This window comes from Chiloscyllium plagiosum, chromosome 26, assembly GCF_004010195.1.
Source record: "Chiloscyllium plagiosum isolate BGI_BamShark_2017 chromosome 26, ASM401019v2, whole genome shotgun sequence".
Taxonomy (NCBI): Eukaryota; Metazoa; Chordata; class Chondrichthyes; order Orectolobiformes; family Hemiscylliidae; genus Chiloscyllium; species Chiloscyllium plagiosum.
In genome coordinates, this window is record NC_057735.1 from 23807286 (window position 1) to 23822470 (window position 15185).

General features: G+C 40.4%; 1 long non-coding RNA gene across 1 annotated transcript; it reads right to left on the reverse strand.

The window, feature by feature from the left end:
* Positions 1-345: 345 nt before the first annotated feature.
* LOC122563009 lies at positions 346-14275 on the reverse strand. Its single transcript, XR_006315468.1, has 3 exons — positions 14190-14275; positions 14077-14078; positions 346-357 (listed from the first exon to the last, which is right to left on the reverse strand). It is a non-coding gene; the product is annotated as an uncharacterized LOC122563009 (long non-coding RNA).
* Between the last annotated feature and the right edge of the window lie 910 nt (positions 14276-15185).

The following is a 15185-nucleotide window of genomic DNA, read 5'->3' on the forward strand; positions in this document are numbered from 1 at the left end:
GCATAAAATTAAGATATAGACAGGAAGGTTCATAGTTAGCCTTCAAACCTTTCATACCTGGGCACTGAATGACTATTTAAATGCCTCATCCTACAACCTCAGGTATTAACACAGTGGAGATTGTACTTGTTGCCATATTGACTCAACTAAAGCTGTGCAACCAGCTTTTTGCCTACAAAAGAAGGGGAGGAGGTTGCTCCTCAATCAAGAGCAGTGTCTGATTGATAGACTACATATTGGGAAGGGTGCATCTATTTAGAGATATCCTTCATCCTTGCTGCTGACCTCTCTGCACCCTACCTCCTGTGGCTCCCATTCTGCGAAGACCTCCCTCTCCCAACCCACAAAGTTGCTTACCTGTGTTCTGAGTTGCATCATGTTCCTGAGAGTCCAGGAAATGATTTTCTTGTAGCAATCATGGCATCCCTAATGATGCTGCTAAGCACAAGAGCTGCTGGCTTATAATGAGCCCCTAGCTCTCAGTGAACAAGACTTTTGCCCTGGGGTGTTTTTATCCAGGTGAGTGTCCTCTGGTGGTCTCTCCAATGCCTGCTTGTTTGTGGTTTGACAGGACTTCCTCATCAGAGACTGTGTTTCAATCTTTCATTGACTCTCCACTCAGCAGATGAGAGCCCCAATGCCTGAACAAGATTTTTCCCAGGGTCTTTCTTTCAGTATTTTTCAGCAACATGTAAACAAAAATATTCAGTATGGAAACACAATGCATTTACCAAGCTTTTCTGAAGATAATGTGAGTGAAAAAAATTGGATTAGGTTAGATTGCCTACAGTATGGAAACAGAGCCTTCAGCCCAACAAGTCCACACTGACCCTCCAAAGAGTAACCCACCCAGACCTATTCCCCTATATTTACCCCTGACTATGGACAATTTAGCATGGTCAATTCACCTAACCAGTACATCTTTGGATTGTAGGAGGAAATCCATGCAGACACTGGAGAATGTGCAAATTCCACACAGACTGTGATCCAGGGTGGGAATCAAACCGACGTCCCTAGCACTGTGAGGCAGCAGTGCTAACCACTGTGCCACCGTGCCGGATGAACTGAATGAAAAAATAAGCCATGGATAGAAAGCCATGGATAGATGTTAAGATGTTGTTTCATCTTAACAATGTGTTTCTCTAATTGGCGGAGAGTTGAAAGTGTTGTACATTAGGGTTGGTGCGTAGTTCACTTTTTTTCTCAATGCAAGCAGTAATTTGAAACCTTACCAGTTGAGTAGTGATGCAACAGAGCAGAGTGCGCACCTTTTATGGAATCTGACGAGTTTATATCCAAGTGAATCATGAGGTTTTCCTCACAGTGAAATTATAGTCATACAAACTATTTTGACTTGAGCTTAGAAAACAAAATATTAGAATAAATACAGCAGAATTGATTAAAAAAAACAAAGTGGGTTGGAAAATTATTTTCTAGAGAAATGAGATAGTGAGGTTTATCAATATGTAACAGCAATTGAGAGTAAGAATCTGAGAAGATAGCTGGAATTATTTGTACAAACAATCAATATACTTATCTGGAAGTGCAGAACATACCACAGTACTGCCATAAGTAAACTAGTTTTGAAGAAACATACTGGAATTAGACCTAAGTCACTCATAGGTATGGAAAAACCTTCCCAATTCATACCAGGTCACAAGTAACTCGGAGATATTCAAATAGCATTCAAAGTAGAACCAATTGCAAAATACATATGGCAGTCTGTGAAATCCATTTTACATTGTGTGATTTTGCTAAATTTTAATGCAATAACACATGAGCCAATTTGGGACAAGAAACAATGAATGAACGCATTTAATCAATTGAAATGTGCTTAATTTGGGGAGATGTGCAGAGACCAGAAAACCCAAATATATAATTCCTTGAAAGGACAAGTAAAAATAGATTAAGACATAAAAAATATGTGAATAGCATTTTATAGTTTATATTAAGTTGCAAATAAAATGGGGTTGAGGTAGCGCTTGGACAACTGAGGCGTGACAGTAATAGCTCCTCCGCCCTTAAATCCTTAGCACCAGCTTTCTTTTGGGTCAAAAATTTGGAACTCCCTTCCAAACAGCATTGTTACTCCACTTACACTAAATAGCAGAAGTGCTTCAAGAAGGTAGCTCGCCACCATATTCTCAGGCATTGCAAACTGGGTCAGCATTTATTGCCTGTCCCTGGCTGCACCTATGTTCCCCAACTGAATTTTTTGAAGACATTAACTGTTGATGCTTACACGCACACAAATATTTAACTGACTAGTGGATTACCAGTGTGTATGGGATCATCACTGACTGAGGAAAAGAACAGCAGGGGTTAAACGGCTAGATCAAAGAAAGAAATAAAAGAGAATTTGCAAAAAATTCAATTTATTCATCAAATCTTAAAGAATATGCTGTCATGTACTTCTTTGACAAAATCTTTATGCTTGACTCATTCTCATATTCAGTCATTTTACTGAAGCATTTCACATTACAATTTTTAAGATTGTCAAAATATATTTTTGTCTCAATTTCTTTGAAATTTTCAGTCATCTGTTTGGTCAGTACAACAAATCTATATGATTACTTAAAGCTATCCTTTGCAGACAAATACAGGCAATACTATTGTGAGAAAAAAAGATTGGTGCCCCAATAAGATAGAAAATATTCTTCTGAATTCAGTCAACATCAAGGCAGAAAATAATAGAATTGCAAAAAGGATAGCAAAATGATCCATTTTTAGGCCCTTTTCAAGCATGATTTGATCAAGAGTGTAGATATAGATCTCTGGCGTGTCACGTAATTGCTGTTCAGTAAAGCTGACAAATGCCAATAAATCTGAAACTTGATTCCTGGAAAAGGCAAACACAAGAAAATGACATCGACACTGAGCAAGTTTTTAAGTTAGTTCTTAGAACTCTGATCCTCAGTATACCAATTGTTGTATGATGCAATGATCTCTGTATTACCCTGTTCAACAATATGGCCAAGTGATCTTTCCACTTGCTTGATCAAGTGGCAAAATCAATGATGCGTCCCCTGATAATATTGTATTTCCTTGTGCTTATTCTGCTGCCTGGAGCAAAATAAAGAAAAAAAAGTAAGGTTTTTGTAAATTCATATCACTGTATAATATCAAGTATGACAGATGTTTAGTAATAAATTTAAGATCACAACATGGTATTATTTTCTTGATATTCATAAACTCCCTGAACTCTGTACCATTTATGTAACTACTGCCTTGTAATTCAAAGTTAGCTACATCACATATACATTTGATGTAGTCATTTTACAACTGTATAAATTAAAATATTCTTTACTTTCTCCAGTTTCATTCATTTCCTATTTATTTTACTTGTATTCACAGTGCCTCAGTAAGTTAAACTCACTGTTAATTTACCTCCCACTGCCTGATAGAAACATATCTCAGACCTTTGAAGTGCAGACAGGGCAAACCTAGTCCTAGTCACTTACTTCATAAAGAAATGTTGCTGTGAGCCAGGGAGAGCAGGAACAATCCCCCAAGAACCACAAGGATATGTAAGACCACAACTTGCCCAGGCCTCCCCCTCCCATTTCCTGACTAGACTTCACTGAGTTATAGTGGAATATGCAAATTATGATAATTTACCTAAATGTGTCACTCACGTCAGAAAGGGTGATCAGGGTAGAGCAATAAAAAGAAGTATGTAAAGAGAGAGGTCTTAAACATGCACGAGAGAGGTGCATTCAGTAACCTGTGGGATATAAATGGTTTCATGTTTCTGAAGAGAGTGAAAGAAACATATTCACGGATGAGGTTGAACTACGGATGCTAGTGACTAAAAGCAATGGTGACCTAGTTAAATCAACAACCTCTAAGAGTCCATGGCATAAGCACTCACAGTTTAGAGCTACTCAGGAGAAGTATTGCAGAGTATCAAACAAGCACAGAGAATGAGGAGAAGCTCAGCAGATCTGCCAGCATCTGTAGAGAGAGAAAAACAGAGTTAATATTTTGAGTCTGGTATGACTCTTCTTCAGAACTGGTCATACTGGACATTAAACTCTGTTTCTCTCTCCACAGATGCTGAAGCATTCTTTGATTTGTTCCATTTTTCCAGTAGTATATTGACTTTATTCATCCAAGAACATCATTGATTTGCATGAAAGGTAGCATGAAGCATCCTTCTTCTGCAACACTTACTTTGTCCAAGACCATTCCCATGGGGCCCCTTTGCTGCTTTGGTCAGAGAACTGCTTAACTCAAACTACCTGGTCAGAGTAGAATGTTGTTGTGGTCCAATGTTACAATTAACCATGGGGCCTTGCTACTCATTCCTGGTGGACACACTGCTCAGTGTGCATTGGTGTGTCCTGGAATTTAGACCCAAGGCCCATTTTTGCCCATTTTATATCTTACGTGGTACCAAATTCCCTCTTCAATGGAGGCAGGTATTGTTCTGAATGATGGGCAGTGAAGGATAGAGAGCATGAACAAGCAAGCACAGTTGGAGGTAACCAAGGAGGTCAACAGACTCAATATGATGAACAGTGACAGGATACATTCCAGGAAGCACCCCAATAACCTCTCAAGGACTAGCAGTTGGGCATCCCTGCAATACTTTGATGGCTATGATTATCTCACTCTTCTTGGTAGTTCTCCACACAGAAAAACTGTAAGGTCCATTCTTTGCAGCCATACAGTGGTCTGCTTCCTTGTCACTCTTCTTGTCAAAACACAACATTTACACTCAACCTTAAAGTGATCAGCATGCGTATTTCCATAATGAAGTCCAGCAAGTGTCACATTGTCTCCTGATCAGTGCACTGCAGCACTCAGGCCCTTAATATGTGCCTTGTTCTTATTACAGGGGAGGAGAGAACAACTTCGAGCAGTAACATTGGACCAGGGATGGATGCCCCTTATTGGTACTCCTGCCTCCAAAGGAAGAGTAATCTCTCAAGGTGCCAACAAGCCAGACCATAACCAAAGGAGAGATGGTGCTACAGCAGGAAGAAAGTGGTAGCATTAGTTATTAATCATACACTTGAGTCTGAGTAGCTTTTTAATTTGTGTGGTAGTATCCATGATTATACATTTTAAACCCAGCCGTGTGTGAGTGTGCAAAACCACTAGCACCTACTTGCTTCACGAATTAAGGCCTTATCTTTCCCTCAGAGGCAACGTTGAAGTGCACCCAGAGTGGCAAGTGGAGATATTGCATTTATGCACATCCTCCACATACATAGGAACCCTCATTATGGTGAAGCCTCAGTCCCATTTGGAAGGGCAGGCACAGGGAAGCACCATGTCGCAGGAGTAGATATTGGCAGCAATAACAGCTGTGGCAGTCCCCCTTCAAGAACTCCAGGCACGCTCAGGTCAATGCAAAGGCTGAGCTGTGGGATTTATAAACACAGAGTGGGTGCTTGTGGAGTAGCAAAGGGAGATGTGCAAGATCTGTCAGCGTTTCCTGAGCTGCATGAATGCTTGACCAGAAGATGGAGGAGTCAATCCATTCTGTGAATGCCACAATCTCTCAGGTATATAAGCACATGACCTCCTCTTTTGAAAGAGTGGCTATTCTCATGAGGAGGTGCACACAGCAGACCAATGAATGGAATCTGGCCCAATGCAGAAGATTCAATTGGCTGAAAATAGTTGGGCTATGGCTCCATTCACCTATCAACTAATCTAGCTGCTGCCATTTGTAGAAGCTCCCCCTGTCCCCAGGATTAAATATGAATCAGGTTAACTGCTGGGGTGTTCATCGTATAAAGGTGAAAAGACCATCCCCAAGAGCCACTGGGACTGGCAGTGTCATAGGCTTATTTCAATCAAAGAGAACTGTACATTGTTGTGGGATCTTGATTTCACCCGCAACTACTGCCAAAGAATTTCAGTGCCAAGAGTGAAGGTGTACATGGTGGACCCCCAAGTGAATCTTCCCTGGACTTATCCCATCACTTAAGATAAAGAAACATAGAAAATAAAAAGGGGAAGAGGCCATTCAGTGCTTCAAGCCTGCTTCACCATTCAATGTGATCAAAACTGATCAACCCACTCAGTATTCTGCTGTTGCTTTCTCTAACTATGCTTTAGCCCTAAGAGTGATATGTAACACCTCTTACTTGAGTGATACAGAGAATTGTGGAAGGTTTGCAAGTTCCTACAGATGTTAGTTGCACATCTCTGAAATGATCTGGACCTGAAATAATTGTGCCCTTGACCACAGTGGTCAGTGGTTGTCAATCCACTCTTACTGGCCGCAACAATGTCTCCACAAGGGTGCTGAGGTCTGTGAGCAAGTATTGCAGCTTTGAGGCACTGCAACTTGGAAATATCCAAGTTGCTGACCCTTTATCTGTGAAGTCTATTTTGAGGGAACATTGCCTCCTGTTTCTGGCGGAATTAACCAAAAGCACACTGGGTAGAAAACAATGAGTTGGAAAAATGTTTGCAAACTACCCCAATTTATTTTCCAAATTTTAACTGTCTTAGAAAATTCTGTTCAAGGTGGCTCACCTTTGCAGCCCACCAAAAGCTGGAATTTCTGGTGTGATGAGGTACTTCCTGACAAAGCTGGAGAGAAATCAAAGCTAAGAATCACACAACACCAGGTTATAGTCAAACAGGTTTAATTGGAAGCAAACATGCTTTTGGAGCGCCGCTCCTTCATCATGTGGTTGTGGAAGACACAATTGTAAGGTACAGAATTTATAGCAAAACTTTACAGTGTGATGTAACTGAAATTATACAATGAAAAATACCTTGATTGTCTGTTGAGTCTTTCATCTGTTCAAATACCATGATAGTTTCACTTCTTTCATGTGTAAATCACAAAACCTTTTTTTAAAAGGTGCATTCTCAGGTTAGCTGTAACAATGGGCGTGAGCTAGACAATATGTTGAAGTTGCTAGTCCCCTGTGTTCTCTGTCTATGCCATGATCAGATTGATTTGATTCTAATCTAAAAAGTGAGAAAACAGAGTTTTACATGCAGTTTTTGAGCATAGTACAGTGTAGCTCTGCAAGTACAAACTCACCCCACAAAATATATGTGTGCATGTGAGTCTATTCCTGTCTGTGCGTGCCTGTCTGGAGTGGGGGGTTGTGAGTGTCTGTGAGAGAGGGTATATGTGTGTGCATGAGTGTGGAGTGGTCTAAGTCTCTGAGAGGATGCATGTGTGAGTGTGTGTGTGTGTATAGTGCAATGGTGGTCACCTGTAATGTGACATGAACCCAAGGTCCCGGTTGAGGCCCTCCCTATGGGTACCAATCTAAGCTTCAGCCTCTGCTCGGCCACTTTTCGCTGCTGCCTGCCCCAAAGTCCGCCTTGGAGGATGATCACATGAAGGTCAGAGGTTGAATGTCCTGGAACACTGAAGTTTTCCCCAACTGGGAGGAAACACTCTTGTCTGTTGATTGTTGTGCGAAGCCCATTCATCTGTTGTCATAGCCTTTATTCGGTTTAGGTAAAAACAATGACTGCAGATGCTGGAAACCAGATTCTGGATCAGTGGTGCTGGAAGAGCACAGTAATTCAGGCAGCATCCAAAAAGCTTCGAAATCGACGAAAGCCCTGATGAAGGGCTTTTGCCCGAAACGTCGATTTCGAAGCTTTTCGGATGCTGCCTGAATTGCTGTGCTCTTCCAGCACCACTGATCCAGCACCTTTGTTCGGTTTCCCCAATGTACCATGCCTCAGGGCATCCTTGCCTACAACGTATAAGATAGATAACATTGGCTGAGTCGTATGAGTGCCTGCCACGTACATGGGGAGAGGTGTCTCCAAGTGTAATGGTGATATCCATGTCCACACTCTGACATGTCTTGCAGCGCCTACTGTGACACGGTTGTATGGAGTTGTCCTGAGAGCCGGGCAGCTTGCTACAAACGATTTGTTTGAGGTTTGGCGGTTGTTTAAAGGCAAGCAGTGGAGGTGTGGGGAAGATCTTGGCGAGGTGCTCATCCTCATTGATAATGTGTTGCAGGTCACGAAGAACATGGCGTAGTTTTTCAGCTCCTGGGAAGTACTGAATAACAAAATCAAGCATTTTAACTCCACAGACTTTGCTTATATTCTGATATCTTTTGCGAAGTACAATTGTAAAGGATTTTCCAATCTCAGATGGGCAAAGTAAACATATGAACTGCTCCACAATTTATCTTTAGCTTTAAATTTTCTTTCTCTCAACCTTTCAACTGTCTTTTATCTTCACCACTTTTTGCTCAACTCCAGTTCTTTCACAATTTCTCTTTCCCTATGAACTTAATTACATTAAGTGCCACAATCACCTTAAACTGTTGCTCCATGAGGAATGAAACCTTTTATCACACGTGTTTTTTTTATGGATAATTTCTTGTCAAATTAAATTGGCTTAATCGAATTTGTTCCATAATCCTGACAAAAATGAAATCCGCTGGATAACATAGACTTCAGGACTTGGTCTAATTGCTCTGATGGAACCTGAGGAAGAAACAACTGCAAGTGAATGCCCAAGTTGGGGCTTTTGGTGTCAATTTTCTGTCAACTTGTTTCCTAGCTAATTTCTAAGTGAGTTTGCCTGATAGAATGTCATGTCATCATCAGTCACACTTCTTTCCAAGATTCTGTTGAATAATTTGACTAAAATCTGTCCTGTAGCCATTATCACATCAAAACACTTTGATTAATTTGTCACACGGCATTTTTTTTTAACGTGACATCTAATATGCTCAGAAGTAGGCTGTTTCCCAGCACCTCCAGATGTGGTGGTTTTCTGTCCTGATTTGTGTATCTCTTCCTGTCAGTGCTCTGCGTCAGTGTTTCCTATGTTACCCTGAACTGACAAGTGAAAAAATATGACTTATTGCTTTTTACCACTACCTTGATTATAATTTGAGTTCTTTATTGGGTCATTATTTCCAAGAAGTAGATTTTACATGATTTTTTTTTCATCGGGAGAGATTTAAGAAGAGAACAACACAAAATATAATCCAAACTGCTGATAATATCAAGGTATTTAGAGTCATGGTCACAGAGTCATACAAGGGGAAACAGACTCTTCAGTCCAACCAGTCTATACTGACCATGTTTTCAAACTAAACTATTTCCACTTGGCTGCTCTTGGCTCATAATTCCCTTCAAACCTTTCCTTTCATGAACTTATCAAAATGTCTTTTAAATGTTGTAGTTAAATCTACATTCATCACTTTCTCCGACATTCCATTCCACACAAACCTTGCTCTGTGTAAAACAAAGTCGCCCCTCATGTCTTTCTAAATCTTTCTCTTTTCACCTTAAAAATATGCCCTTGGTTTTGAACTTTCCCATCCAAGGGAAAAGACCCTTGTAATTTATCTTATCCATGCCCCTCATGATTTTATAAATCTGAATAAGGTCACGTGTCTACCTCCTCTACTCCAGTGAAAAAAGTCCCAGCCTTTCAAGTCTATTTTTATATCTCAAACCTTCCACTCATGGCAACATCCTAGTAAAACTTTTCTAAACCCTCTCCAGTTTAATACTATCTTTCCTATAACAGGGCAACCCAAACTGCACACAATACTGCAGAACAGGCCTCACTAATGTCCTGTATTTATTGATCTGAGAGCATTTCTTCAAATAGATGTAACCCTGAACATCTAAACTTAATTGGACCATTTCATGTTTAACACCACCAATCCAATATGTCCCAAGAGGTTCTGATCAACATTTTGGGCTTCAGAAAATGTATGTGTTAATGAATTTCTCACTGTGATTATCAAAGATATAAGGCAAATAATCATAGCGATATCTCCCACTTTGTATGCAGCAGACTAACTATGGACTTCCCAATAAATGGCATAAAAATATTTCTCCAAGGATTCTGTGGATCAATTCTTGATGCTAGAGGAAATCAATGTTTGGAAAAGAACTCATGGAATCTACCCTCTCAACTATCACTTAGCAATTACTGATTTTTTTTTTATTTCTTCCCTTGTTATTGTTTTGCAATCATTAGCCCTGGGATGAAATAGTGAGATACTATGTGTTTATCTGAAATACTCTTCTCTCTGATTTTAGTGGAGGGATAAACCTCCTTCATTTAAAAAATGTTACCATTGCTTGATTGATTTGTTTGAAGTGGATGTCCTAAATCTAGAAAGTGTTCCTCATTTGATTCTTGTCTTGTAATACCTTTAAAATTAATTTGCTTTTCCTTTGCAGAAATATTTTAGAAAGATAAAATCATGATCTGTTTGCTGATTTTGCACGTTATTTGGCCTGAGAAAAGTTTGGAAATCTGCAAATGATGTGAAGCTCTCCACTCTTGGGGTTAATTTGGTTGAAGGTGTACACACTGAACTTGGTTGATGGAGTTACTAAAGTTAGAGCTAAACTATTGCTATTGACTGCCATGATCATCTCTTCCCATTGTCTTCTGAGTATTTATCTGGACAGCCTTTCAATATTGACCACTCCTCCACCAAGGTGTGCATGTGTAGGGTGCAAGCATCTCAGACTCATCATTATTTCCCAGGTTTGTTTTACTTCCTGCACAGTGGCTGGTACCTGCTCCAGCTACGATGTTCCTCCACTTTGAGTTGGAGGCCAGAATTAAGCAGTGCAGGAGAACATTAAATATTGTCAGGAAGTTACAATATTTGGGCTGATGTTGATGTGGGCTGTAACTGAAGAGTCCAAATGAAGAAGCCATTCTAATGTGCAAGCAGCATGATGTTGGTATGTTGCCGGCATTACAATCACTTGTCACAAATTCACACCTTATCATCTTCCTAATGTTTAATTAGTAGATTTAGCGTTTGTCTGGTAATGGATGTCAAACAAGCAATTGTGTGACAAGGGACGGGTTACTTGACATGGAGCGCAGATTGATCTGGGAAACATCCAAAAATTGAAGAAAATGTAGAACCCTACGCTTATTTTAAATTATGTAATTGAGGGGCAGCACATAGACCAGAAATAGGAAGGGGTGAATAATAGATCCTTCAGACACAGAGCATTTATGTGACTGTCAAGAAGGCACAACAGCACCTCTTCTTCCTCAGGAAGCTAAGGAAATTCAGCATGTCTATAAAGTGTATCACCAATTTTTATAGATGCACTATAGAGAGCATTATAATACGGCAATTGCTCTGTCCCAGGACTGTGGGAAACTACATAAAGTTGTGAACACAGCCCAGTCCATCCCGCAAGCCAACCATTCATCTGTTGACCCAACCCACACTTATCAATGCCTCAGAAAAGCAGCCAGCATTGTTAAATGCCCCTCCCACCTTGCTTTTAATCTCCCTCAACCTCTTCGACCAGGCAGAAGATACAAAAGCTTAAACATACGTATCCACAGTCTCATGTACAGTTTCTTCCCTGCTGTTATTAGACTTCTGAATGGACCTGAAAGTTCAAATCTAATGTTGATTGTGCTTTTAGAACACTTTCTTTGCAACAGTTATTTTGTATTCCTCGCTCTGTTTAATCAAACTATGATTTTTGTATATTATTATCTGCTGGTACTCTATGGAAAACAAAACTTTCCACTGTACTTAGGTACACATGATAATAATAAATGAAATCAAATAATAATGGTGGGGGAGTGGGAAGTTGGTGAGTACAGTCAGATGGATGAGGGAGGAGATGTATTGGAGGAGAATGCTGTGACTTGTGGTTTCCAGGAGTGTGAAATAATCTCACTTATAGACTCAAATATTGGAATATTCAATCAGTGTATTTCTTCAGACCTCTACAAGTGCCACTGAACAATATCATAAGACCATAAGACATAGGAGTGGAAGTAAGGCCATTCAGCCCATTGAGTCCACTCTGCCATTTAATCATGGCTGATGGGCATTTCAACTCCACTTACCCGTACTCTGCCTGTATCTCTTAATTCCTTGCAAGATCAAGAATTTATCAATCTCTGCCTTGAAGACATTGAACTCCACTGTGCTCCATGGCAATGAAATCCACAGGCCCATCACTCTCTGGCTGAATAACTGTCTCCTTATTTCTGTTCTAAATTGACCCCCTCTAATTCTAAGTCTATGCCCACGGGACCTAGCATCCCCACCTAATGGAAATAATTTCCCAGAGTCCACTCTTTCTAAGCCATGCATTATCTTGTATGTTTCTATTAGATCTTCCCTCAACCTTCTAAACTCTAATGAATACAATCCCAGGATCCTCAGCCGATCATCATATGTTAGGCATACCATTCCAGGGATCATCCATGTGAATCTCCGCTGGACACACTCCAGTGCCAGTATGTCCTTCCTGAGGTGTGGGGCCCAAAATTGGACACTGTATTCTAGATGGTCCTAACTAGAGCTTCATAAATTCTCAGAAGCATATCGCTGCTTTTATATTCCAACCCTCTTAAGATAAATGACAACATTACATTTGCTTTCTTAATCATGCACTCAACCTGCAAGTTAACCTTTAGAGAATCCTGAACTAGCACTCCCAGATCCCTTTGTACTTTGGTTTTATGAATTTTCTTACCGTTGAGAAAATAGTTCATGCCTGTATTCTTTTTTCCAAAGTGCAAAACCTCACATTTGCTCACATTGAAGTTCATCAGCCATTTCCTGGACTACTCTCCTAAACTGTCTAAATCTTTCTGCAGCCTCCCCACCTCTTCAGTACTACCTGTCTGTACAGCTAACTTTGTATCATCGGCAAACTTTGCCAGAATGCCCCCAGTGTCTTCATCCAGATCTTTAATATATAAAATGAACAGCTATGGCCCAAACCTAGAACCCTGCGGGACGTTCGGACAACCCACTTGTCACCTGCTGCCATTCCGAAAAATAATATTTTATCTCACATCTCTGCCTTTTGTCAGACAGCCAATCCTCAATGCATGCCAACAGCTCACCTTAAACATCAAACACCTTACTCAGCAGCCTCCTGTGAGGCACCTTATCAAAGGCATTTTGGAAGTCTAGATAGATAACATCCACTGGGTTTCCCTGATCTAACCTGCTTCTTACCTCTTCAAAGAATTCTAACAGGTTTATCAGGCACGACCTCACCTTATTAAATCCATGCTGACTTGTTCTAATCCGACCCTGCACTTCCAAAAATTTAGAAATCTCATCCTGAATGATAAATTCTAGAATTTTACCAACAACTGAGGTTAGGATAATCGACCTATAATTTTCCATCTTTTGTCTTGATCCTTTCTTGAACAATAGGGTTAGAATAGTGATTTTCCAATCATCTGGGACTTTCCCTGACTCCGGTGACTTTTGAAAGATCACAACCAACGCCTCCACTATTGCCTCAGCCATCTCCCTCAGAACTCTAGGACATAGCCCATTGGGACCAGGAGATTTATAAATTTTTAGACATTTTTAGCCTTTCTCGCACTTTCTTTTTTGTAATGGCTACCATACACAACTCTGACCCTGACTCTCCTTGATTGTTGGGATATTACTCATGCCTTCCACTGTGAAGACTAGTGCAAAGTACTTAAGTTCTTCAGCTATGTCTTTATCTCCCATCACTAGCCTTCCAGCATCAATTTGGAGCAGCCCAATGTCTACCTTCATATTTGATCCTCTCCTTCCTTATTTCTCTCTTTGTTATTCTGTTTGATTTTGTAGTCTTAGCCATGGCTGTCTAATCCCTCCCCGGATAACCTTTCTTTTCTTGGGAATGAACCACTGTACTGTGTTCTCAATTATACCCACAAAATCCTGCCATTTTTGAACCTCTGTCTTCCCCGCTAGGCTCTGCTTCCAGTCGATTTTCGTCAGTTCCTCTCTCAAGCCCCTGTAACTACCTTTATTTAACTGTAATACCATTACATCTGATTTTGCCTTCTCTCTTTCAAACTGCAAACTGAACTCCACCATATTATGATTGCTGTCTCCTAAGTTCCCTTACTTTAAGAACTTTTGTAAAGTCTGGCTCATTATATAGCACTAAGTTCAAAATAGCCTGCTCCATTGTGGGCTCCATCTCAAGCTGTTCCAAAATGCCATCCTGTAAGTGTTCCATGAATTCCCTTTCTTTGGATCCACCGGCAACATTATTCACCCAGTCCACCTGCATATTCACCCAGTCCCCCATGATCACGTGACCTTGCCTTTTTGACATGCCCTATTTATTTCCCGGGACATCTTGCGCTCCTGGTCCTGACCACTATTAGGAGGTCTGTACATAACTCCCATAATGTATTTTTGGCTTCATGTTTCCTCGACTCCTCCCACACTGATTCCACATCATCTGACGTAATATTACACCACTAATTCAGTTACTAAACTATTATAAATGATTTATAAATGATTTGGTGAGCTTGGTAGGGGGTAGGTGACCCACTGTGCCCAAGTGTTGGGAGGAGCACTATAGACTCAGTCTTACTGGGTCGCCGCCATCTTGGATCCCCCCTAATTTCATTCTTAACTAACAAAGTAACTCCGCTCCCTTTGCCCACCTCCCTATCTTTTCGATACGTTGTTTAACTGCTAGTCCTGAACCCTCTGCAACCACGTCTCTGTGATGCCTACCACATCATAATCATTCATGAAGATTTGTGCCGTTAATTCATCTACTTTATTACGAATACTGCGAGCATTCAGGTAAAGTGCCTTAGTACTAACTTTCTTATCATTATTAGAGAATCTGGAAATCATAAGATGTCCTAAGTTTTTTTTCCTTCCTTTTTGCTACATTCCTAATCTGTCTTGAGCTTAAACCCATCTGCACGCATGTTATCCTGCTGCTTATCTTTCCATTTAACTCAATACTCCATGCCGTTTTCGCTTTTCCTCCCCCCCGACTCAGAAGTTTAAAGTCCTACTGACCACCCTATTTATCCTTTTTGCTAAAACACTGGTTCTAGAATACAATGTTACTTTTGTTCACAAGTTGCCTTACAGTGGTGACTGATGTGGCATTTTGACTATTCCTGTCTCCATATGTGTAACAATATAATTCCTAATTCATTTTGGGATAAAAATACATGGCCGATCATGTCACAGGCTGTGGACAGATTTTGAAAGGGGGGTGGTGTGGGACAGTATGTCACAGTCACAGCCATATGGGATGTTTTTGCAACTTTATTGTGAGCTGTTTTGGTGGCATAGCGGGGCAGAAACCTGACTGGAAAAATTAAAAATGGAATTCTAAACAATTCAACACCAGAGCAGGTGGATTTTTATCGGCAGATTACTCATCCTTTAAACATTTGCAGCCTGAAATACCCTACATTGTGGCATACAATATTT